The sequence below is a fragment of the Tenrec ecaudatus genome, chromosome 3, assembly GCF_050624435.1.
Source record: "Tenrec ecaudatus isolate mTenEca1 chromosome 3, mTenEca1.hap1, whole genome shotgun sequence".
NCBI classification, from domain to species: Eukaryota; Metazoa; Chordata; class Mammalia; order Afrosoricida; family Tenrecidae; genus Tenrec; species Tenrec ecaudatus.
Genome location: NC_134532.1, coordinates 96722338 through 96750324, shown reverse-complemented (window position 1 = coordinate 96750324; position 27987 = coordinate 96722338).

The window sequence follows — 27987 nt, the reverse complement described above, 5'->3', positions numbered from 1 at the left end:
TTCTCTCCTAGATCGAGATTTCTCTCCTAGATCGAGATTTCTCTCCTAGATCGAGATTTCTCTCCTAGATCGAGATTTCTCTCCTAGATCGAGATTTCTCTCCTAGATCGAGATTTCTCTCCTAGATCGAGATTTCTCTCCTAGATCGAGATTTCTCTCCTGGGAGGCCTGAGGGATGACGCTGCTGCTAACAGAAACTATGTCTTTGAGATTAGGTGTCTAAAGTGATAGATTTTAATAAACAACTTCTGCACAACTGAGAACTTAACCATAGCGATGGGAGAAGAAAACAAAACACACGAAAAAGCCAAACAACCAATTAAAGAGTCTGTTGTTTACATCCACACAATTTAACCTCAGCGTATTATCCCACATCTACTCGTGTATGTTTATAAGACCATTTTTGTAAATGACTCTAAGACCTACATTCTGACATTTTTCTATTTTTACCTTATCCTGACTACAGGCAGTCCTGTGTGTCAGTCTGGGGAGACTAGAGAAACAAATCCAGAGACAGTTAAATGTGTGTAATAGAGAACTTTATATCAAAGAGTAATTGTATATTAAGAAACCATCCCAGACCAGTCCAGATTAAGTCCATAAGTCTGATATTAGCCCCTATGTCTGATACCAATCTATAAATACTTCTTCAGACTCACACAACACATGCATTAACACCAAATGCAGGAAGATCACAGACAAGTGGGCAGAAAGTCTTGTGGATCCAGTGGTGGCAGAAGCATCTCAGCGCTGGGAGGGGTCTCCACATAGCTCCTGCAGCTCCGGGACTCTAGGGTAGCTCTATTTGTATTGTTAGCAGGAAGACGAAGCAGAGAGTCTGTCTGTGCCTGGCCTCCAGTGAGCTATTTATCTCCATGACACCTCCAAATGAGGTCATCAAGCTGTGATATGATTGACAGGCTAGACCCCACCCCTTCACAAGTTGATACCCAATTAGGTACCTACTACACCCTGGATGAATGAGTTCCATTCCTAAATCTGTTTTTAAGTTAAATTTGTATGTAAATTAGAACAGATTGGTAGGTCCATAACTAATGTCAGGTAGTCAACTATTTGTCTTAATAGGTAGTATATATTTCTGTACATAAAAAAACATTAAATAAACACTTTCCGATATGCCTAAACATCTTAACATAATAATACAGTAATAAGAATAATAATGTTTTAATGCATCACAAAGTGCTAAACTTTGTTATTATGAACAATTGTATGTACCTTGAATTTTTGTTAACACAGATTTTACAGGGGTTGGTTTATAATTAGAGGTTGTACATAAATAGGAGATTCATAACCCATGGACTGCTTCAGAATCACCTTTTCTATAAATTAATCAGCCTTTGAGAGCTTGATAAAATTTGGAATAAGGAATCCAACTTGTAGAAATTGAATATGCTTTGTTAGGGATGGGACTTCAACTTTACATATGACATAGATTATTGGTTGTTGCTGTTCATAAAGAAAATTGGAACAAATTCAAAATACATAATTCCTACCTTTTCTGAAGAGCAGTTGTTTTCATTCATAAGATAAATTTTATTGAACTGATACAAATAAACACTGGGAGATGAAGTTTTTGTTATTACTAATAATAATAATCAGGTTATAGTCGCAAATAATTCACCACTGTGATTGATGTTAGTGACCACTGAATTGCCTTCGAGTCATGGCAATCCCATGTGAAACAGGACAAACTGCCATCCAGTCCGGGGACATCTTTGTGGTAGTTGGGAGTTTGAGTTTCTTGTTGAGACCACTGTGTCCATCCATCCGGTTGAGGTGGCTCTTGTTTTGGATGCCCTTCGCCTTTGCCAAACATGGTATCCTTCTCCACCAACCAGTTTTTCCTGTCCATACAGCTAAAGCAGCAGACGGAAGTCTTGGACAATTCTGTGACCCATTGTATTTTCATTGGCTAATTTTCACAAGTCTGTCTCTTGTCTCATTCTGAAACCTCTGCTGAAATCTGTCCAACATAGGTGACCTGACTGCATTTAAAATACTGATACTGTAGCTTCTAGCATCACAGAAACATATGCGCTATCACAGTATGACAAACTGACAGTATGTAAACAACTGCAACTCACCAACAGTACTTACTATGTGGTATGCGCTGTTCCAGCTCAGTGATTCTCATTGGTACAAGAGATAAATTCATTTAATGTATTTATTAAACTAACAGAAAATTTGAATTCAATCTAATATTGAATATATTTGGTAAGAGGTTGAAAATTATTAATCTATGGTTAAATCATAGAAAGGAATCAAGCCAGAAGAATTAAGAGATTTATTCCAGGTTACAATGTGGCAGGAGCTATTGTGAGGTGCAGTCCAGTCAGTTTTGACTCATAGTGACCCTATGTACATCAGAATGAAGCACCGCCCAGTCCTATACCTTCCTCCAATTATTCTTACACTTGAGCTCGTTGATGCAGCCACTGTATCAGTTCCTCCTGTCAAAGGTCTTCCTCTTTTTTGCTGCCCTGCTACGTTACTCAGCACGATGTCTTTCTCCAGTGACTGATCTCTCCTGACAACATATCCAAAGTACATGAGAGGAAGTCTCATTGTCACGTCCTCTAAGGAGCATTCTGGCAAGATTTCTTTCCAGACAGATTGGTTTGTTCTCTTGGTAGTCCACGGTGCTTGCGATATTCTTCGCCAGCATCATCATTCAAATGGATCGCTTCTTCATTGGTCTCCCCTAGTCAATGTCAGTACATGCACCTCCCAGATTTCCTCCACCTTCCCTGCACGCCAGGTTCTCAATTTTTGCTCAGCTGAGCACCTTGACCACCCTTCTCTTGGCATCCTCACTTCATACCACCTGCTCGCCCAGCCCCCTGCAGTCCACTGGGCTCCCCTCGGTAGGTTCTGCTGTAGCTGTTGGAAAAGCGGGTCCGGTCTGACCAGTTAGTCCCGTGAACCAAACGGAGCTCCTGGCACCTCCTTTCATTCTTGGGCATTTATGTTAACAGAGTGTATCGTTTTTTGACAATAAAAATAATAAATTACTTTCTAGTTCAGTAAATCACTATTTCTGATCGCTTTAAGGATTTTATCAATGTTGTTTTCTGATGAGTATGTAATTTTAAAGTTGGGATGTAAATAAATAAGGAGTTAGAGAAATGAGAGTGACTTGGACAATGAACGACTGATACAAATTAAGCTTTTAAATCAATCTTTGTTATTTTTTGCTTGTTTCCAGGCCTTACTAAATGGAATATTTTTTGTTTGGTGAGACTAAGAAGTGATCATTTCCCCAAGTTTGTTCCATGATGTGCACACCCCTGTGAGTGTTAGATTTCACAATCATCTAACTTGAGCTGGCAGTAACTTGAAGGCAGTGAGAGGGAAATCCCATACAACTCCTGCATCTTTTGTGAGGGTAGTTTGCTTTCTTTGGATGTCCCAGGAAATGTTTGTCTTCTGAACAGACTTTAGACTTCTCTGTCTCGTTGCTAACATGGTGATCAACAACAAATACAAAGTTGGTTTTTGACTTTTCAAGGTTGTCCTGACAACAATTTATTCATGTCCAAATATCTTCCATTTATCCCCGCAGGCTTACTCTCTACTTCCCTCTCCCGAGCACTGGAACTGGGAGGTGGCCTCTGTGCATTGCATCAGACCACTCTCTCACTGTTTGGCTTTTGGTTGACTTCTACCAATGGAGACTGGAAACAGGAAATTGGGCAGAAAAGAGTGAAGTCCAGGAATTTTTTAGAAAATTTCATCCTCTGGAAAGTCTGGGTGAATTTTTTTTTTGAAAATCATGTGGGTCTTTCTGCCAGCTTTCTCTCATACTTTCAGGCTTAGAGTAATGGCTTTCCTCTGCCCCATCCCCTGTGACTTCTCCTTCCCCTCCCCACACCATTGCAATTGGATTCTCCTCACATTACCCTGTTTGTGAGTCTTTCTGTTTCCTGCATGAACCCTGACTGGCATGATCCACATGGTTCCAATCCCTCAGTACTCATCGCTGAAGTGACAAGAGTCCAAGATACAGAATAAATTAGAAGTTTGCTTTTAAATTTGTTTTTCACTTTTCTTATAAGAGAAAATGCTTTTCGAAAAGAATATAGAAGTGAATGACCTATTAATCATACTTAAATATACTTAATGATAAATATGCTTAACATAAATATAACTTAAATATCCTACCCATTTCAAGAAAAGTACTACATGAAAAATTAGAAAAAGCAGAAGACATATTTTATCACATATAGAAACCGTGGTCCATTTTATTGTTAGTTATTTATTATTATTTATTGTGTGCATGTTCCTTCTTTTGGATTAGCTGAACACACCTGATATTCCCATCATGTATGGCAGTAAAACCATCAGAGGTTGTTTTTGCTACAATCTCTAACTACATAGAAGATGTTGAGCATCCTAGAATTTAAGAAATGGAATATGCTTTAGCCATGACGTAGTCTAATTGTCTTTTAATTGAGCTCTGAGGCCTTTGATGGTGGGTGGTGTGGCGGACTACCCAGACTCATACTTGGACTCCCACATTAGCGAACAGCTCTGCTTGATCTATTTTCCAATTGCCCATCCTTTCGTTCTCCATATGACCTTTTGAATAATCTCCCAAATTATAGTTTCATATTCACTAGTTTTATCTTGAACTAGGTATAATCTAGTGTAATTTTTTCCCTAAAACTTTTTAAAATTCATTTTTCTAATCTTCTTCTTCTATTTTTCTACCTCTCCTCTCCCTTCTCCCTCTGCTCTTCATTTTATTTCTAAAGTGTATATATCTATTTCTAGTTCTTTCTTTAGTGTCCCTAATTGTCTTAAGCATATCTAGTATATTACCGTGATCTGATAATTATCTTATCAGATGTTCTTGAAAATGCAAAGGTATCATGTTGCTATTGCTGAGAGATGCCACTGAGTCATTTCCACCTGACAGCGACCCTATGTACAACAGAACACAACAGTGCCCTTTCCACTCCCGTCCTCACAATTTTCCAGTTGGAGTCCATTGTCGCAACCGCTGGGCCAGAGCATCTCATGGAGGGCCTTTCTCCTTTTTGCTGACCCTTCCAGCATGGTGTCCTTCTCCAGGGACTGATCTCTCCTCCTGAGGTGGTCTTCAAGACACCTGAGATAAAGTCACACCATTAGCATTTCTAAGGCGTATAAATAACACTGCTCCCCAGAAGATAAAATACTACTTTAAAAACTCCAAACTCTGCCTTCACGTCAATTCTGACTCTCCTCTACTGAATTTTTCTCATGACAGAGTGTTTCCCTGTGTATTTCTGATGGTGGCTGCACCAGAAACCGGATTCTATGACTCTTGTGTGACCTTAGAAATGCTTGTGTCTCTCTGGAGCAGTTTACACGGGTTTCTGCCTGGTGCCCCAGGGTATTACCAGACTGGATTTATTTATATGTCAGTGCATGGCTTGGAAGTTCCTGAACCACAAAAGGGATGTATCCTAACTCAATTAATGTGAAGCTAGGTCAAAGGGAGAGAATGCTCCTTCCAGTTTTGCCCTCAACCCAGGATTATTTAGTGGGCTGATTATTTCACGTTCTCCCTGTATTACAATGATCCCTGTGTGGCCATTAATGAGCACATGGCCAATTGATGACTGTAGGAGGAAAAAATGTTTAAGATGTCCAAAGATCCTTACCCCTTGATGTGTACATTCTGTATCATCTTCTCCCCTTAAATGTGGGCATAATCTATCAAGATGATGGCTATCATTACTTCACTACTTCAATTAGGTTGCTAATCTGTGCACTCTGAGATAATCGTGTACATTATCTGGATAGGCTTTACCTAAACAGATGAGTCCTGAAGAAGGCCTCTCCAGAGATAGAAAAATTGAAACTATAAAAAAGAAGAAAAAAGTATCTTCTGGAGTTGAAGAAGAAGAATAATAAGAAGAAACAGTTATGTTGGGAGTAGACCTTTGGAAGGTGGCAAGAAACTGGGAAGCCCCTGCGAACTGAGAGAGACCTCTGATTGGCAGCCAGCAAGAAGACAGGAGCCTCAGTTCTACACCTACCATGAACTTGAATTGCATTAACAACTTGGGAGAGGACCCAGGGCCTCAGATGATTTCCTACCAAGGCCTGCGTCTACATTGCAGCCTTGTGAAACTCTGAGCAGGAAATGTAGACGTGCTGTGCCCAAACTTCTGACCTGCAGATCTGTGAGAAATACACACATGTTGCATTAAATCCCTGCTTATGTAGGCAACAAGAGAAAGCGAATATGATCAGCAACCCCACAGACAGCCCGAGGTCCCACTTCACTTACCCAGGAAAGTCAAAGCGGTCTTCAGTCTTGGAAGTTACTTTTGTATGAGCTCTGCTATGCATTTGAAGAAGTATTCTATTTCTACCAAAGCTTCTTGTGGTTGGGCAGTGGGAGAACTTTCAAGCTTCTCATTAGAATTGAAACTACACGGCGGCTCTTTACTTGTTTTTGCTTCCACATAACATTTTGTTTGAACGAAGGCCTCTAGGACTAGAAGGGAAGAAGAAGAAAGACAAAAAGGTGACCCTTGAAACACAGACTATTTTAACCCTCTTAACATTGGACAGAAGGACGTTGGGGCAGAGGAATGTCCATGCTCTTCCCCAGGAAGCACACTAGGTGCCTTCAACTGAAAGAGTTATTCACATTTTCCCCCCACCTTTGGAGGAGCGACGCTCATGACCTCCACGCCCACTCTGCTGCCCGAGTCAAAATGATACCAGAAGAGGGAAAGGAGAACATCAAAGGAAAGATTTTGACTTAAAATTTTTTAAATACTAGATCAGAGTTGAGATCAAATGAGTGACTTTATAAGATTCAAAGAAGCCACATTCTTTCAGTCATCCATGGATGTATTGTGTGCATCTCTTTTGTAGCTAGTACACTCAGTATAATTTAACAGTTTGTCAGTTTTTGACATCCGGTCTATCCTAAAGATTGCATGCTTGATGTGAGCAGAGAGTGTAACCTTATAGCTAATAGTTGCTCAAGAAATAATTGTTGACTCAATGAATACATGAAATGTAATGGAGTCCTGTAAATCATTTTAATAACTAACCAAAATTTTTAGTCTTGTGAATCAAGACATTGACCCATTTAGCTTTCAAGGGAATTTCAGTAAGCTTGGATTCGAGATGAGATATAGATAAGTTTTTTTGCATGATTTTCTGGGAATATGCATAATTAAGTATTTTTGGAGCCGAACAATTTGCCACTTTATATAGCTTCTGGTTTCTAAATAGCACAATTTACTGTTCCAATGGGAATTTGTCAGATTTAGCTTTGAGAAATGCTTTCTTTCTAAAAAGAACATAAAAATAACCCATCTCTAAACCATCTATGATGATTTATTCATTCATTTTGTTGAATGGTAAATACTTTGACAAAAATGTTCACAGAAAAAATTTATTAAAATGTATTTTCCATAACATTTTCAAAATAGATTTAATTTAGGTCTTCATAATTTCTCACCTAAACTAATGGATTATGCACTGGGCTTTGGAACTGCAAGATTGGCCTTATATAACTCATGTGTGTTAGTCTAGGTACTTTAAAGAAACAAATCCACAGAAACTCATATAGAGGAGAGAGTTTTATATAAAGGGTAAGTGCACATCAGGAAAACATCCCAACCCAGTGCTGCCCAAACCCACAAGTCCCATATTAACCCATATATCCAACACCAATCCACAAAGTCTTCCTCTATCTCACAAAACACACACTATGATGCCAACTGCAGGAGGAAAGCCGAATCAGTGAACGTGTAAACATTTCAGCACTGGCAGGGGTCTCCACACGGATGCTCCAGCATCCAGGGCTGCATCAGGGTAGGTCCATGTGGCTTCTCCTAGGGGATGTCTTGCAGGAAGTGAGCCTCGTCGGCTGAAGCAGAGAACTGGTTAAGGCAGCTGCACCCTGTCCGACCATCACAAAGCAAGTGACCCAAGGACTCAAAAGGAAAGACTCACTGAGCCATTTATCTCCACCCTTCAATTAACCCCACATGTGTTTATCAGCTAGGTTGGCACAATAAACTAACTACTTCAACTACTCTAATGGTTTCCAAATTCTATACCAAGAAATTACATTCCTTTTTATAGCACAGATCCAAAGGCAATCATGCTCTCTGCTTGGTCCAAATGCTGTACAAGTGATTCTCCTCAGCTCCAAGGTCCAGTCAAATCTCCATAAAGGAAACCTTTTTCAATTTTTCTTAATTTATTATTAGTTGGGAGTTAATACATCTATAATTCCTTTTTATTTCCTTTTTTTACATTTTATTAGGGGCTCATACAACTCTTATCACAATCCATACATATACATACATCAATTGTATAAAGCACATCAGTACATTCTTTGCCCTAATCATTTTCAAAGCATTTGCTCTCCACTTAAGCCCTTTGCATCAGGTCCTCTTTCTTTTTTTTCGCCTCCCTCCCTGCTTCTCCCTCCCTCATGAGCCCTTGATAATTTATAGATTGTTATTTTGTCATATCTTGCCCTATCCCACGTCTCCCTTCCCCCCCTTCTCTGTCGTCCATCTCCCAGGGAGGAGGTCACATGTGGATCCTTGTAATCAGTTCCCCCTTTCCAACCCCCTCACCCTCCACTCTCCCAGCATCACCCCTCACACCCCTGGTCCTGAAAGTATCATCCACCCTGGATTCCCTGTACCTCCAGCCCTCATATGTACCAGTGTACAACCTCTGCTCTATCCAGCCCTGCAAGGTAGAATTCGGATCATGGTAGTTGCGGGGAGGAAGCATCCAGGATCTGGGGGAAAGCTGTGTTCTTCATCGGTACTACCTCTCATCCTGACTGACCCATCTCCTCTCCTAAACCCCTCTGTGAGGGGATCTCCAGTGGCCGACACTTGGGCCCTGGGTCTCCACTCTGCACTTCCCCCTTCATTCACTTGATATATATATATATATATATATAGCATGATGCCTTATACCCATCTATCATTCTATAGTTCAATCATGTCAAGCAGTATTGTACAATTGCTACCACAATCAGTTTCCAAACATTCATTTTCTTCCTGGATTCCTGGATATTGTCTCTCTGTTATCCCCCACGACCCTCACACACACACACTATACCCCCAACCTGCTAAACTCTGATTCTACTTGCTGTCCTGATAGGTTGTTGTTTTTATATTTTTAATCATCTTGCACTCCACTTCTCATAGGAATGCCTGCTTACCCGCCCAACAATAAATCAATGCAGTTTAATGCAGTAACAACTAGATTGAGTTGTTACTTTGTGTAGGTTAAAAAAAAGAGCCAAACTCAGTGTCATCGAGTTGAATCTGACACACAGTGAGCCTGCAGGGCAGAATAGAATGGTTTTGTGAGTTTCCAAGACTGTACAGGAGTAGAAACCCCCAACTTTCTTCTGCAGTGTGCCTGATGGTTTTGAACTGCTAACCTTGTGGTTCCAAAGCCCAACCCATAATCCACAGTGCAACCAGGGTTCCATATTTAGGAAAGGATAAAAAAATGAATTCAATACTTTTAAAGAAGAAATATACTACAAAAATTTTAAGAAAAAGCTTTTGTCTCATTCGCAGAAGTTTATTCAGTGACCTCAAAGAAATGTTTACTGAAATAATGAATTATTTATATACCGAAGTGCATACAAGAAGTGAATGCTTTGAAGTACATCCTGAGTTTTCAGTGTCTTGTATTTTATTCTTACTGTATATACACAACTTTATGTGTTAGGCACATAAGAAACAAAACCAGGACACTTATGATTACACACAAACACACACAAAAGGACAAAGGTTCCACTGTGGGAAGCTTCCACAGCATGCATTTTTCCGCTAGGCAACCATCAAGCAACTTGCTCAGTTAGTGCGCCCAGTGGTGTCACCTGGAAAGGTTCTCTGTGGTCACAGTGAAGTTTTTCTTTAAAAAAAGTTTCACTTGAACCTCATTTTTTGTGTGATGGCCTATTTAAGAGAACAGTGTGAACTTGTGAAGCTTTGTTTCCTGTTTGGGAAAAATGCCACAAAAAACTGTTGTAGTGTTGAACACAGCTTACAAGGACAAGTTAACTTTTCCTATGGGGAAAAGTTAAGTGTAAGAATGGTTTTCTCATTTCAAAATAGGTGAAATGTCGATTGATAACAAACCTCATTCTGGACGTCTGTCAACTTCCTGAATGGATGAAAATTCATCCATTGAATTTTGCTCAAAGAACAACACCTGACCACTGAAGGGATGAGGGAGTTATCTGGACTATCTTGGAGTCCAATTTAGCAAATTTTAGCAGAAGATTTGGGAATGAAAAGGGTTACTGTGAAATCTGTGCCTCGGGTTCTGACTGACCAGCAAAAAGAACACCGAGTGGAAACATGCAGAGCTTTGAAAGAACAGCTCTGAAGCCACCCAGACTTTTTCCCCGAGGACATTGCTGGTGATGAGACAAGGTGCCATTCTGACAGCCCTGAAAGGAAACATCAGTCAGCCAACAGAAGCTGCCACAATCACCTAGGTCCCAAAAGCTCGTGAAGTGAAAACAAAGGTCAAGACAATGCTAACGTTTTTGGGGGTTTTTTTTGGTGGGGGAAGTTGTGAGGGATAGTACATTTGGAGTTCATTTCACTAGATCAGATAATTAATCAAGCTTTCTATTTAGAGGTTCTGAAAAGATTGCATGACAGTATGCAACCAAAAAAGGCCTGATTTGGGGCAGGCGGGGACTGGTTTTTCCACCATGACAATGCACTTGCTCACACAGTCAACTCAGTGTGCTGGTTTTTGGCAAAATATACAGCAGGACTCTCATGCCCTACACACCGTACTCACCTGACCTCACTCCTTGGGACTTTTTTTATTTTTCAAGAAGGAAGAGGGACATTAAAGGACAGTGATTTGACATCATAGAAGAGGTGAAGAAAAAATGAGGGAGGTGCTGTCAGGTATCCAAACAGATGAATTTGAAAAATGTTTCCAAGACTGGATCACAGATTGAACAAATGTATTAAGTGAAATGGCAGCAGTTCCAGGCTGTGGACACGCTGCCCTGACTCATGACCATGAAACTTTCCTGGAGCTCAAGTTGTCATCCAAGACTTTATTTTTTCTCAGGTAATTTCATTTCAAACTTTTTTTTGGCCTGTCCCACGGTTTGGGACCAAAGTCCCTGAGTTCTTTAAAACTTTGATGCACCCCCACTCCAGAGAACATTGTGGCATAACAGGACTGGCAGAATTAATAGGATAAATGACAGCATTATTAACAATAAAAAATCATCATCACAAAGGTAACATAATCACAACGCCTTGTCATATTCTAATACTAATATCTTACTTGCATTGAAGTTGAAAAACATGACAGTGTAGTAAGTGACATCAAAGGCTTCAGGGCTAGACTCCTTGAGTTCAATCCCAGATTGATTACTTATGAGCCAAGACAATCTCTCTGAACCCTTACTGTTTCCATCTGAAAGTTGGGAATAAAATAATAGCTATGTCATAGAGTTTGCCTGAAAACTAATTGGATTAGTATAGATAAATTGCCTGGGGCACAGCAGTGAATAATTATTAGCATGAATTATAATTTTCATGATGAACATGATCAGAAGGAAAATAAACATTTTTCCTGACACTAAGAAAATTAACTTCTCTTGATTAAAGAAGTGAAATGTACCAATTCATGTAACTACTGTGTAACTACATGACACACTAGAAAACACATGAATTCTAAGCCTGTAGAAGATGGGGGTTTAAATTCTTGTTCCCCTATATTTCTTCTTCTGAAAATGAGGATAATCATACAAACTGACCTTGTGGGACTATTGTGGAGATTGATTATATTATGTATGCAATGTTTGGGGCAATGCCACTCATTGCAGACCCTCCATGGACAGGTCTTATTAATACTGTTGTGTAAGTGTTAGACTACTAACTGCAACATCAGTGGTTCAAATCCATGAGCTGCTTCACAGGAAAAGGATGAGGCTGTCTGCGCTGGTACGATTCACAGCCTCGGAAATCTTATTTAAGGCTGCTCTGAGTCATAGCTAGAAACGTCAGAATCTACACCTAGGAATTCAGAATCCTATGGAACTAGAGAGAAGGAAAGAAGAGGTCTTAACAACAAGAGACACCTAGGAGAAGTCCCATGACAAGTCAATGAGACGACCTCTCTATCCCCTTCCAGACTTAGATTCTACGACTCCAATCACACCATCTGAGTCAGAGCTCCGAACTATTATGCAAAATGAGGCACTTTGTGGTTTCCCCCACTTGAGCTAGTAGTAGAATAAGCATCACATCCTAAGCCTTGACTGCTGTGATAATGTCTGACACAGATGCATGAAAATGTGTCAACTTAAATCCCGAATCTTTAAATAACAGCCAGTTGTCACTGAGTAGATTCTGACTCCTGGCAACCTTGTATGTGTTAGAATGCTGCTGTGCTCCATCAATTTTCCAATGGCTGATTTTTCAGAAGTAGATCAGTAGGCCTTTTCCCCAAGGTGCCTCTGGCTAGACAGGCATTTTCAATCATTCATTAAGTAGCTGAGAATGCTTTAATCGTTTGCACCACCCAGGGACTGCCATTAAGTATTAGATCCCTAATATTCTGGCTAATAAGTGAGTCAGACAGGCCAGATTTCATTTTTTTTAAACATTTTTAGGGGCTCATACAACTCTTATCACAATCCATACATATACATACATCAATTGTGTAAAGCACATCTGTACATTCTTTGCCCTAATCATTATCTTTTTCTTTTTTTCTCTCTCTCCTCTTTTCTTTTCTTTTTTTTTTTTTTTACATTTTATTAGGGGCTCATACAACTCTTATCACAATCCATGCATATACATACATCAATTGTATAAAGCACATCTGCACATTCCCTACCCCAATCATTCTCAAAGCATTTGCTCTCCACTTAAGCCCTTTGCATCAGGTCCTCTTTTTTTTCCCCCTCCCTCCCCACTCCCCGCTCTCTCATGTGCCCTTGGTAATTTATACATTGTTATTTTGTCATATCTTGCCCTATCCGGAGTCTCCCTTCCCCCTTTCTCTGCCGTCCATATCCCAGGGAGGAGGTCACATGTGGATCCTTGTAATCAGTTCCCCCTTTCCAACCCACTCACCCTCCACTCTCCCAGCATCGCCCCTCACACCCTTGGTCCTGAAGGTATCATCCACCCTGGATTCCCTGTGCCTCCAACCCTCATATGTACCAGTGTACAACCTCTGCCCTATCCAGCGCTACAAGGTAGAATTCAGATGGATCATGGTAGTTGGGGGGAAGAAACATCCAGGATCTGGGGGGAAGCTGTGTTCTTCATCAGTACTACTGCACCCTGACTGACCCATCTCTTCTCCTAAACCCCTCTATGAGAGAATCTCCATTGGCCAACACCTGGGCCTTGGGTCTCCACTCTGCACTTCCCCCTTCATTCAATATGGTGCATATATATGTATATGTATATATACATATACACACACACACATATATATACAGATACACACAGATATTTTTTTTTTTGCATGATGCCTTATACCTGGTCCCTTTGGCACCTCGGGATCACACTGGCTGGTGTGCTTCTTCCATGTGGGCTTTTTTGCTTCTGAGCTAGATGGCCGCTTGTTCACCTACAAGCCTTTAAGACCCCAGACACTATCTCTTTTGATAGCCGGGCACCATCAGCTTTCTTCACCACATTTGCTTATGTACCCATTTGTCTTCAGCGATCCTATCATGGAGATGTGCAGCCAATGATATGATTTTTTGTTCTTTGATGCCTGATAACTGATCCCTTTGGGATGACTCGATCACACAGGCTGGTGTGTTCTTCCATGTGGACTTTGTTGCTTCTGAGCTAGATGGCCGCTTGTTTATCTTCAAGCCTTTAAGACCCCAGACACTTTCTCTTTTGATAGCCGGGCACCATCAGCTTTCTTCACCACATTTACTTGTTCACCCACTTTGGCTTCAGCAGTTGTGTCGGGAGAGTGAGCATCATAGAGTTCCAATTTAATAAAAGAAATTATTCATGCATTGAGGGAGTGTTTGAGTAGAGGCCCAAGGTCCTTCTGCCACCTTAATACTTAACCTATAAATATAGACACATCGATGTACTTCCCCATCCTCCTATATATATTTGCATGTACATGTCTTTGTCTACACCTCCATAAATGGCCTTTGACTCCTAGCTCTTTCCTCCATCTCCCTTGACTTTCCTCCTGCCCTACTACCATGCTCTGTCCCCACCTGGGCTAGAATATACCTCTTCTCTAAGTAACCTTACCCTTGATCGTTCCCCACCAGGCCTGCCATTCCCCCCTCTCTACCATTTTGGGTCCCATGTTGTTCCCTTGTCCCTGTGTTTGTTAACCCCACTTCCTTACCCCTCCTAATCCCCCACCCCAAGTCCCCCCGGAACTTTCAGTCCCGTTGTTTTTCCTCCAGATAGTTCATCCAGCATGTCCTATTCAGACAGACCTGTGGAGACACTAACATGCACGAAAACAAGACAGAGGAAAACAAAGCAACAGTATACAACCAGACAACAAAACAACAAAAACAAACCACTGACAAAGAACAAAACAAAACACTTCACAAAAGAAAAGCTTGTAGTTCGTTCAAGGATCGTTTGCTGGCCCTTAGGAGCGTTTTCCAGTCCAGTCTGTTGGGGCACCACACCCTGGCCCCAACGTCCACTTTCAGCATTCCCTGGGGACCTTGCCACTCCATTCCCTTGCTGTTCCACTGCACTCCCCCAGTGCTTCGCCTCGGTGTGGTGGGATCAGGTCAGGTGCACTTCCCACACTGTGTCTCCGGTGCTGTCCCCTGTATCACCCTTAGTCACTGAGTGGCATCATTTCTCATAGTGGGGCCACAGGCCAGATTTCTACATGATGTATATCCTCTGGGCCTAAAAGACCTTGACAAGAAGGGAAATTATCCAGTGAATATCTAAGCAAACAGCAGTCAAAAGGGTGATGAAAAAATCAGCTGAAGGGAATCGTCCAGAGGTCTCATTTTACTTCCTCACTGAACCATTTTTCGTTTCAAAGCTGAATCAATACAGAAGAATAAGTTTTTAGGGGACCAAAATGATATTTTATATAGAATTATGGGGCATGATTGGTGTCTGAGACCCATATGGTCCTGGGAAATGTTGCTAAATCAGAGTTCAAAACTGGATTTGAGTCCATCAAAGGGAGAAATCTCATAGCAATTTTGCCAGGTGTTACAGACGAGTGCAGTGGATGGTGAACCTCACGGTCAGTCACTCTTCTCTGCAATGAGAAGCAAGCACCGTCTTTCCAGCGCTGTGTCTGGCCTCCCGACAGACACTGGTATTTGCCATGGCTGCCAGCTTTCAGACAGTTTCAGACAGTTTCGGACAGCAGGTGAAGTTTTCAGTCTACCAGATCTGGGGAGGAAGCAACAAGAGGGTGACCTTCGACTCCATTTAAACAGACAGAACAAACTTGCCATTCCTACCTTAGGTTGGGTACCAGATGACGCCTCCTGGTACAGAAATACCACTGTACTGCATGCAAACACGCGGCACCGCTTACCGAGCATCTGGGAGGGGCTGCTCGCACCTTGAGAGCACGCAGGTGGCCCGAGGCCCCTCAGGCCTCGCGAATCAGAAGCACCATGTATGCTCTAAACCAATTGCTTTGCTGCGGCTGTGCTCTTTGTTTTCATATCTCAGTGACTTACACTCCCAGGTCCCTCATCAACCACCCTCTGGAGGCGGTACGCTCTCAGGTGATGCTGTCGTCAAAACCCAGGTCAGAGAAAGGTGGTCGCAGGTTTATGTTTGGAAGAGTTGCAGCCCGATTTTTGTATCTGACTCTGTATCACTCTCATGAAAGGTTGTCTGTCTATATGAAGGTGTTCTGCTGGCATAGTGGGTTATTCTTGGGCTGCTGACAATAAGGTCAGTGGTTTGAAACCATCAGTCACTCCCCAGGGGAAAGATGAGACTTTCTACTCCTGTAAAGATCTACAGTCTAAGAAACCCATAGGGGAAGTTCTATTCTGTCCTATAGGGTCGCTATGAATCAAATGTATTTGATGGCAGTGAGTTTGGCTTTGGGGGTCTATATGGACATATACCAGCTCATTGATGGGAAAATATCTTTGCTGTGACATGCGCAGGACTTCTGTCCGAGTTGAGGTCAGGAAGCTCATGCTAACGGAGTTCACACAGCCTCCACACTCAGTCACGTTTTAGCCCTCTGAAAGTAATGTGCCTGATCACTCCCTCCGAAGAGGATGCCACGGTCCATGGTGTAGCACTGGCCAGTTACTGCAAGCTCGGAATCCACTCGTGACTCCATGGGAGGAAGATGTGCAGTTGGCTCCCGTAAAGCTGACAGTCTTGGGAATTCTACGGGGAGTGCTATTCGGCAGCACGGTCGCTGTGAGTTGGCATCAACTCAACAGTAGGTTGTTTTTTGTTGTTTTGGTATGATAGATGACACAGAAAAGGGACTAATCGGTTTCATAACTATTTATACTTTCCTGATTCATTCTGGGTCTCAGTGATATGTGGGTGTTTACTATACTTTAGCAACTTTTGATCGTTATGATATGCCCAATAAACATTTCCTTGGACCACAGCCAGGGACAGATCATCTCACAGTCCTGTTTTGTATCAGGGGATTTGGCTGCCTTCAATGAGAGGAGCATGTGAAATTTCTTACCTAGAACTAACCACTACTGAGAAAGATGCTTCATTGCCAATGGACATTTTCAGTTTCCACTCTAAGATGCAGGCCTGCATTTCAAAAGGCCCACTTGCCAGAAGAATGTTAAGTCAAATTCCAGTGTGACTGGAGGGGGGGGGGCACCAAGGAAACCCGCTCCCTAATTGTTACAGCTGTGGTAGCACAGGAAGAAGGAAAACCAGCTCCTTTAGAACTTTGTCTTAGAAGAAGGCGCTCTGTGTTAAAGTAATCCCAGCCGACTTGAATCAGCATTTCTAACAGTTATTTCCTCCTTATGACGAAATTAAAATGCCTTTTTTTTTGTGGTCTCACTTTCTCTTTCTTTTTTCAGACATACATTGCGTCCCCTGTTTCTCGGCATTCCTTATACCTGCTTCGTGCCACCCTTCCTTCATTCTCTTCCTCTGCTTTAAGAACCTCCCAGATGGATGGATGGTCAGAGACAAACAGTTTTTCTCATCTGACTTCACCTCAGATGCAGTCAGATAGAGTAGGAGACTTCTGTTTGCTTGTTTTATGATTCAAAACCTAGGAGCGTGTTTGGGGGCCATGGTTGTGGAAGTCTATTTGGATAGACTGCACTGCCCAGAAATTGCTCCAATACACCCTTTGCTGTTGTCTTCCAAAGGCTGGTTTTAGCTTGAGATCTGTTTGGGGTAGAAGTTGAGACCATTGAAACTAACCTAAAGTGCCATTAACCTGGTTTAAATAGGCAGCCTTGTGGGTTGTGTGGTGAAGAGCTTGGTAGGCAGCGCTTCACCCTCCGGTTTAACACTAAGGTGGTGTTGCATGTACTTGAGAAATTTTCATATTCATATACATAGAAGTCAGATGGAAATAACTTTTTCAGACTCCTTCCCCCACCCCACCCCAGCTTACAGGGAAATTTCCCTGGAGGTTGAATTTTGACTGTTGGCAAATTAATGGAGCTTTCCTAGATTCAGAACTAGAGGAGCCCTGATGGGACAGTGCTATGCATTGGGTTTCTCACTGCAAGGTCAGAAGTTTGAAACCACCAGTTGCTCCTGGGGAGAAAGATGAGGCTTTCTTCTCCTGTAAAGAGTCACAGTCTCAGAAACCCACAGGAAAAAGTCCACCCTGTCCTATAGGGTGATTGTGCATTGGAATTGACTCAATGACAGTGAATTGAGTTTCAGAACTGGGATCTGTGACTCCATTTACTGACTGAGAGTCAGATCAGTGGGGTGTGTGTGTTAAAAACATATAGTAGGCTATTGACTGATTATACCAGGGCTTGGACACTGCTAATATGATAACACCCTTTTATCCTAACTTGTCTTATGAGTTATTGTTTTTGTATCCACTGAAGAGCTGGGGTGGTTGGAGGAAAAGAGACAGGGTTTTTCTACGGTCTGAGCCACAGTAGAAGAAAGAAAGAAAGATGGAGTGGCTATATGGCATCTGTCTCCTGCACAACTAAATTTGAGTCCAGGCCATGGAGTGGGGATGGAAGGTGTCTTTCTTCTGCCACCTCTTGGTCTGATCAGGGACATAGGTCAGCAGTCAAAAAGCTCTTTGTTGGATGAGTGGCGTGTCAATAAATGCACATGATAGAAAAGACTAGTCCCCTGATAGAGCTCAGCACGGCTGGGGGGCCCTGAGGCTGGGAAACCTGCAGAGGATCTCCACATTGTTACACAGGCTACAGTGTACCTCCAGCCTGGAGTGAGATTGAAGGTGGGTTGAATGTTCAGGACACCCTTTCTCATGATGCTCAGAGTTAGTTGTGGGAATAGTTGAAAGGACTGAAATCCTGAAATCAAGACTAAACCACAATGAAACAAAAAACAAACCTATTGCCACTACGTCAATGCTGACTCAGAATGACCCTGTAGTGTTTTCAATGCTGGAAATCCTTACAAAAACCAACAGCCTCATCTTGTCCCCGTGGAGCAACTGGGAAGGTTCGAACCACTGATCTATCAGTTAGCAGTCCAATGCTGAACCCACTGTGCCACCAGGTCTCTCTATTCAAGAGAGTTGGAAAGTTCTGATGAAACCCAATGTGTGCTTGTCGTGAAAATCAGAAAAACCCTCTGTATGCCTGTGGGAGTCTGTGTGTCCTGATGGTAGCATGAATTAATATTTAGTATTATAATATTCAATAAGGTGAATATTTATTTTATATCAGGACATCTTCTGCCTGACCTTCCCTTTTCTGTAGAATCATTGTGATGTTTTGTGACCCTTGGTGATTAGGAGGGTGTAGGTCTACGGGCAGTTAGCCCCATTCTCTAGGGTGCTAGGAATCAGAATCAACTTGACGAGAGGGAAGGAGGGAGGGCTAATTATGGTGCTGTTGTGTTGTTATTGGCAGTTCCAACTCATACTATATAGAATAGGAGAAGGTTTCCAAATGTTCCTGGGGAAATTAAATGACAAGATAATAGAATTTTTCCACCTATTTTTGAAGTCCCTACTCCCCTGTATTTTTTCACCAGAATTTCAGGGAAAATGCTCAGGCTGCAAAGATATGTCCGTGTTATTTTTCCTCCCTAAACCCATAATCAGTCAACTCTTATTTCACTTTAGAGAATTTGTTTATTCTTTTATTTCTTTTTTGCTCAAAAACATATGAATTTTAGGACAAGAATCTCCATGAAATTATAGAGATGTAGAAGATAAGCAACTATCATAATATACTGCCATAGCCCCCATTGGGAAAATGCAGGCACAGGACCAGAGAGATGGCACTCAATCTACTCACCAATGAGGACCCAACAACCCCTCTGTTCAATAAAGGAGCAAACTGGCTTGGACAGGCTGCCAGACAGTAGCCAGCTTCCAACTACATTTTCGTAATTACCTTTTAGAGACAATAGCCTTACTTTTAGTATCTAGGCCTTGAGAAATTTTATTTAATTTTTTTAAATTTTGAGTTTATTTTATTTTATTTTTAAATCATTTTATTGGGGACTTGTATAACTCTTATTCCAATCCATACATCCATCCATTGTGTGAAGCACATTTGTACATTTGTTGTCATCGTCATTTTCAAAACATTTTCTTTCCACTTGAGCCCTTGGCATCAGCTCCTCATTTTATCCCTCCCTTCCCCAAATCCCTTCCCTCCTTTACCTTTGATAATTTATAAATAATAAAATAATAATTATTGTTATTATTATTTTCGTGTCTTACACTGACCAATGTCTCACTTCACCTATTTTTCTGTTGTCCATCCCCCAGGGAGGGGGCTATATGTAGATCATTGTGATCGGTTCCCCCTTTCTCCCTCCACCTTTCCCTTACTGTCCTGGTATCGCTACTTTCATTACTGGTCCTGAGGGGTTTATCTGCCCCCAGATTCCCTGGGTTGCCAACTCTTATCTGTATCCTATCCGTACAAGTATAACATCAGTAACACCTTTCAAGTTGTATGCTTCATCGGCGTTATACTGCTCCTTGACTGTGTCATCTCCTCCCTGCGACCCTTCTGTAAGGGGATGTCCAGTTGCCTACAGATGATGGGCTTTGGTCTTCACTCCACACTCCCCTCATTCACATTGATATGATTTTTGTTCTTTGATGCCAGATACCTATCCTATTGACACCTAGTGATCACACAGTCTGGTGTTCTTCCATGTGGGCTTTGTTGCTTCTCAGCTAGATGGCGACTTGTTTATCTTCAAGTCTTTAGGATTCCAGAGGCTATATCTTTTGATAGCCAGGCACCATCAGTTTTATTCACCACATTTGCTTATGCACCTGCTTTGTCTTCAGCAATAGTCAGGAAGGTGAGCGTCATGAAATGCCAGGTTAATAGAACAAGTGTTCTTGTGTTAAGGGATGACTTGAGTAGAGGGCCTTGGGCAATTTTAGATCACATGATAGGACAACAGAGTAAGCTGTTGGAGAACTAAAACTAACTGTGGGTTCATTGAGACCCTGCTGTGGTCTGGTATATAAAGCAGGCTTTTCTGTTACATATGTATCTACTCATATTCTGAATCCCAAACCATATATTCCAGTCCTACTCCTCACAGACAACAGATGATATTTTTATGATTTGGACTGCCAACCACTATGTCAGCAGTTCTAAAGCACCAGTCATTTCTCAGGAAAAAGACAGGGCCTTCATTTTTTTTCTTTTTTTTTAAAAACATTTTATTAGGGGCTCATACAACTCTTATCACTATCTATACATACACATACATCAATTGTATAAAGCACATCTGTACATTCTTTGCCCTAATCATTTTCAAAGCATTTGCTCTCCACTTAAGCCCTTTGCCTCAGGTCCTCTTTTTTCCCCTCCCTCCCCACTCCCCCCTCCCTCATGAGCCCTTGATAATTTATAGATTATTATTATTTTGTCATATCTTGCACTATCCTGCATCTCCCTTCACCCCCTTCTCTGTTGTCTGTCCCCCAGGGAGGAAGTCACATGTAGATCCTTGTAATCGGTTCCCCCTTTCCAGCCCACTCACCCTCTACCCTCCCAGTATCGCCCCTCACACCCCTGGTCCTGAAGGTATCATCCATCCTGGATTCCCTGTGCCTCCAGCTCCTAAATGCACCGGTGTGCAACCTCTGCCCTTTCCAGTCCTGCAAGATAGAATCCGGATCATGGTAGTTGTGGGGAGGACGCATCCAGGATCTGGGGGAAAGCTGTGTTCTTCATTGGTACTACATAACACCCTGACTGACTCATCTCCTCCCCTAGACCTCTCTGTGAGGGGATCTCCAGTGGCCGACAAGTGGACGAGTGGGCCCTGGGTCTCTACTCCGCACTTCCCCCTTCATTCACCATGGTATTTTTTTTTTGGATGATGCCTCAGGGCCTTCTTTTCCTGTAAAGAGTTGCCGTCTTAGAAACTCATGAGGGTAGTTCTACCCTGCTCCATAGGGTCACTATGAATTGACATCGACTCAGTGGTAGTGGTTTTGCTTTGTTGTTGTTATCACATATCTTCTCAAAGGAAGAGATCATAAAATGGATATATTCTAATCTAATTATAATACCTCTATAAGTGTAAAGAGAGAGTGGAGATAAAAGCTAAAAATTAACTTCCAATTGTGAAGATCCAAGTATCACTAAAAAGATGAAGAAGCATTGACTGGAAGCCTATGGGATCATGTTGTACTGGGAAAGCAACAGTTAGAGAAGTTGTCCTATAATTGAGGCCAGGGCAGTTTTCAGACTTCCTAAACCCTGAAAAGTTTCATTAAAGCAAATTTAGGATGTTCCATGGACTTAATTCCTAAGACTAAGAGTAAACACAATAATAATTAAACTTAAAATATTCATTGGAGTACATATTATACAGAAGGCTCAATGTTAGACTTTGGGGGGAAATATAAAGGCTCCTGGCCATATTCAGTCATCCCTCTGATAAACGTCATAAGACAGACACACAGATGTCTTTAGCACCAGGTAAGAAATGGAATCACAAGAGATTATTTCTAAGATTATACTTAAGAATTGAAGTTGGAAAGTTACATTACTGTTAGAAGAGAAATGTCAATATAGAGACGGTAAATCAAGAAACATGGGAAAGATACTTGAGAGGATGATGTTCCTGGTCGAAATGTGTTACAATCAACTGTAAAGAGGTGTTGGGAAAGAGACTTGAAGGAAGAAGAACTGGGGTATGAGGAAGGCATGAAGATACTAAGAAAATGTTTGAAAAGGAAAGAATTATAAAAAGAGGCTCATATTGGCTGGTCTTGGCCCACATTAAATAGAATGAGAAATTACTTATTGAGAGTGACAATGGCAGTAATTACATTGGAACTTGATAGAGGAAAAGATTTATAGGAAATATCTTGAGACTTGTAATGGGGCATACTAAAGAGAATATTGTCACGTGGCATTGAGAGCCCGTGATTTTGTTGTGGGTACATTTATCCAAGGTTTGGAGAAACCACAGGAAGAGCAAATGGCAAAATTGTATGAAACGGAGTGTGACAAAAACAGTCATAGGTAAAGGACAGACTGCCAGGCAGTTGAATGAGGGCGTGCGTGATGGGGACCCAATGCCCATCTGTAGACAGCTGGACCTCCCTTGCAGAGGGTTCAGTGTAGCCTCTAGTTCTTGAACGCTTCCTCCCTCCCAATTATCATGATCCCAATTCTACCTTGCGGACCTGGTTAGACCAGAGGATGCACAGCGGTGCAGTAGGGATATGGAAACACAGGGAATCTAGGACGGATGAACCCCTCAGGACCAGCGGTGAGAGTGGTGACACCGGGAGGGAAGGGGGTGTAAAAAGGGAGAACCAATCTTAGGGATCTATATGTAACCTCCTCTCTGGGACATGGGCAATGGGAAGGTGGGTGAGGGCGAGACGTCTGGCAGTGTAAGATAAGATAAAATAATTATTTATAAACTATTAAGGGTTCAGGGGGGAAGGGAGAGCAGGGAGGGAGGGGGAGGGAAAAAAAGGAAAACGAACTGATTCCAGGAACCCAAGTGGAAGGCGAATTTTGAGAATGACGAGGGCAACGAATGTATAAGGGTACTTTACTCAATTGATGTATGGATGGATTGTGATAAAAGTTGTATGAGCCCCAATAAAAAGATTGATTAAATTTTAAATAAATAAATAATTTTTTAAAAGAATGTCAATAGGAATATGATTGAAAGGATGAAGCACGGAGTTTCAGTGTGGGAAGGCATATGGGACTAGTAGAACTCAGAGAGGTACCTTTCCCTAAACTGTTCATATAGCTTCTGCCTTGTGATCTTCTCCACTCCGTCCTACTGGTGAATCCCTTGAAGTCTTCTTTAGTGAAAAAGGAGGTGGGTGAATGCAATGTCACGACTCCACAGGACAGAATAATCACAATAGAGTAGGTAACTTAGAGTGCAGCTTGGTTTCCTGTACACATAATTTATAGTAATTAAAATGCTTATATTTTTCCCACATAAAACCAAACCCAAACACTTGCTGAAAAATAGGGTCCAACTCATGGCACCCCTATGTGTGTCAGAGTAGAATTGCACCCCATAGGGTGTCCAATGATTTTTCATCAAGACTTTCCTTTGGACAGCTCAAGGGGGGTTAGTACTTAATCATTTGCACTGCTCAGAAACTCTGAAAGTAATAAGCATATAGTTAAATAGATGATACTGTTATAAGACACAGAAAAGATTAAAAAAACCACTTAGGAACAATTAGACACTTTACAAGTTCTTAGTTTCCCTCAGTCATTATTTACTTTTTCCCCGTTTACCCTGAGTTTGATGAGATTTCTTCTTACTCTTCACCTTACATGGGGATTTTTTTTTAAACTCACTCTTGACTAGTTCTGCTTTTTCCATTCTGTTTCTCTGAAAGAAAAAAAAACTTAAATCAGAAATGAAACCTAGTCTTCTTTTTAGTTAAGGATTTTCTCGTTACTTTTTCCCTTTTGGAAAGGTTACATTTCTGTTCCCAACTCCAAGTTAATGCATTTTCATGGGTACCTCCTTTATAAGTACTTTATATAAAGTATATGTATAAAGTACTTTATAAGCACTGCAGCTCCACATTCTGAATGAATTCAATCACAGAATTTTGATTCTGAAGTCAGACTCAACCAGACTGTAACTTAAAAAAAATTCAGTTTTATTGACATATAATTTGCACATCATACAATTCATTAGGCTGAATATATTTTAAAAAGCTGTGCAATCAACATCATTATCAATTTTAGAACATTTTCTCCTTTCCTATTCTCTTTGTTCTTCGCTCCCCATTTCCCTGTCATAACCAAAACCTAAGCCAAACTCCCTTCCACGGGGTCGATTACAGAACTGCCCCTGTGTTTTTTCTGACGCTGTTAATTCTGTACAGGAGTAGAAAGGCTCCTCTTTCTCCCACAGTTCCAAATTGTTGACCTGGCAGTTAGTAGTCCAACACATAACCATGACAGCACCAGGGCTCAAGAAACTATCACTCTAGCTATGGCCTCTATAGATGGGCTTATCTTGGATTTCATAGAAAGAAAAACATGCAAAACCTGTACAAAACACCCAACAACAATAAATAAAGTACAAAAAAACTCAATACAAAAAAACTGAAGATATTAAAAACCAGAACAAATTTTTTAAATGGGCTAAAAGGTAGAACAAATGATAAGATATCTGCTTTCCAGTGCCTAATAGAAATGCCCATGCTGGTGCATGATCAGAGGAGATTCCCCTGAGGTTCAATCCACTGCAGAGGTTTAATGTGAAGACCCCGCAAATAAATGGATTGGGGTAATCACTGGCATCCATAGACTTCTGCAAAGCAAGTGCTCAGAATTTAAGCTCTAATACAATTCTCTCCTCTGCTCTTGGATTTTATTATTTACAATCTTTGGATCACACAGGCTTGTGTGGGCTTAGCCAACATCTCATTTAGATGGTTTCTTGTCTTAAGAGAAGCTTTTAAGCCTCCAGATACTATTCTTTCTGAGAGCTGAGCACCGTCTGATCTCTTCACCACACTTTGCTGTGGGATCCGTGTCTTCAATGATCTCTTCATGGTGGCCAGTATCATGTAGAGCACATCATATGTTCTTACGTTAGTTCTGCAATGCTCAAAATCCATTCCTATATTTATGATTTAGTCCACGTTAGAGACATCCTATTATTTTATTGGGAAACATTATAAATCATCCCCATGTGGCATATGCAGTCCTACTGACCGTATCACCAACAAGCCAATGGTCTACAATGTAAAATACTGTTTATAACATGTATCGAGTAAAATAAATGGATTTTTTATCTGTACAGATTAAAAAACTTAAGTGCCAGGACATAAAATTTCAGGGAAAACTTCATGAAGATTTTAATGCAGAGATTAAAACTCCCAGATAGATTTGTCCTGGTAGCTGAATCACTTTCATGGCTTTGAGTCACTAGGGTTCCCAAAGCTCTTTTGTCATGTAGATGAACTACATGAAGTGTTGTCCTCTGTCCTCTCTGCTTCAGGCACCTGTAACCATGGTGTCCCCATTGTCTTTTAAATCCTCTGTCCTGTCAGACCTCCCTGAGCTGATCTCTGTAGTAAGCTCTCTGCTCACATTGATTATGTAAGTAGCCCTGAAAGAAAAGGAAGCTTTATTTTAAATGCTCATTTAAAACAGCCTATGCAAAGCATCCCAACTTGAAACATTATCTTTTCTCTGGAAAGTACCAGACAGCCCCAACTTCAATTCCTTAGTTTCCCCCGGCTTACTTTAGGTTGGGCAGGCTCCTTCCTATGAATTGCTCTGTCCTGTTGACCTTGTCCACAGCTCATTTGAATTTCTTCCTAGTGACATCATCAGATGGAAAACAGAGCTACGCATTGAGAACACCCAGAATAAACAATCGATATTGGTTTGGGGTGGATAAGGTAAAGGTGGGAGGAGTACTGTTCACTAAGAGATGTCCCCCAAGGTAGATGGGATAATGGCAAAATAGCCTTCAGAAAGGGGCTGAACTTCGCAGAGACCATGGGGATGACCCAGAAGGAGTACAGTTGGGTTTCATTCAGGTCAGCTTCAGGATGGAATAAATATAAAATAACATCAAGAGCCTTTGGTATGTCTAGCACAGAGTCACAGCCCTGTTTGAACTTGAGAATTAACGGTGCACTTCTGAGAATGTGCCAATGCCTAGCGCCAGCCTAGATTAATAGAGTCAGGATCTCTGGAAGCGGAGTGTTGAGAATCCATATTTTTAAAATATTCTCCAGGGGATTCTCATGCAAAGGTATGGTTGAGACCCACTTGTCCAGAGTTTGGTCTGTTCCCAGCCTCTCCCTTATCTTTACTTTCTAATCCCTTCGGGTTGTTATTGTTGGGGTGGGGGTGGGGGGAGAGTTGCAGCTTTGATAGGAGAGGAGCTAATCACTCAAATAGCCTGTCTGTGAGGTTAGGGAAAGCATCCCTTTGTTTTGCCTCAAAGGTGCAAGTGGAAGTACCAGACCCAAAGAAGACATGGCCTTGTACAAGGTGACTTCCTTTAGTTCTGCAGTAACGATGAGATATTTAGATTTGCACACACAATGACATAAATCACAAATAACAAACCACACTGGCCTTTTGAAAAAAAATATGGAGAAGATAGAAAGATCATAGTGATCATGTGCAAAACATTGTCGTCACGCAGTCTTACTTGCTGCTTATAGTACTATGACAGGTTGAGTCCCACACACTCAGGGATTCTGGTGAGCTCTGTCTGTGTACTTCTCAGAAAGATTCACAGCATGTTTATAGCTGTACACACTGCTTTAGCAAGGGCATTCCTGACAGTTCTTCACTTACACATTTACATGTTTGATGATGAAAACTTTTCAGAGTATCTTCTGACTATAATTCAAAATCCTATTCTTCTTTGCCACCCATCTCTCTTGGATTTGGACGTAGTAGGATACACTCTGTGTTAGTCCAGGCTAGAGAAACAAATTCGTAAACACACATATGTGCACAAAAAAGAGCTTTATATACAAGAACAATTGAATATTGAGAAAACATCCCAGCCCAGTTGAGACCAAGTCCATAAGTCCACTATTAGCCCTTATGTCCAGTTACCAATCTATAAATTCCTCTTCAGACTCTCAAAACACATGCAATGACACCAAATGCAGGAAGATCAAGGACAGTGGGTGGAAATTCTTGTCGATCCAATGGCAGTGGTAGGATCTCAGCACTGGCAGGTGTCTCCATGTGGCTCCTTCAGCTCCTGGGCTCTAGTGTAACTCCATGTGTCTTCTTGACAGGAACACCTCACAGGGAGTGTTTGTGTGTCCTGCCTCCAGCAAACTATTTACCTCCTTAGTGCTTCCAAATGAGATCATCAAGCTACTACCTGATTGACAGTCTAAACTCCACCCCTTCACTCTTAAGTCTCAAATTGACAGCAGATTATATAACTATCACACACTCATACATCCTCTAGTACTGCCATTTCATGCTACGGCACAGGTAAATTGGTGCAGGGAGTAGTAAAAGAGTTCCTAGAGGCAATTCTAGCAATTACTTAATTATGTGAAAGAGATTGCAATATATGTGTGTGTGTATGCATATATATGTGTGTATACATATATATATGCCATATTGAATGAAGGGGGAAGAGCAGAGTGGAGACCCAAGGCCCAAGTGTCAGCCACTGGAGATCCCCTCATAGAGGGGTTTAGGAGAGGAGATGGGTCAGTCAGGGTGCGAGGTAGTACCGATGAAGAACACGGCTTTCCCCCAGATCCTGGATGCTTCCTTCCCCCAACTACCATGATCCGAATTCTACCGTGCAGGGCTGGATAGGGCAGAGG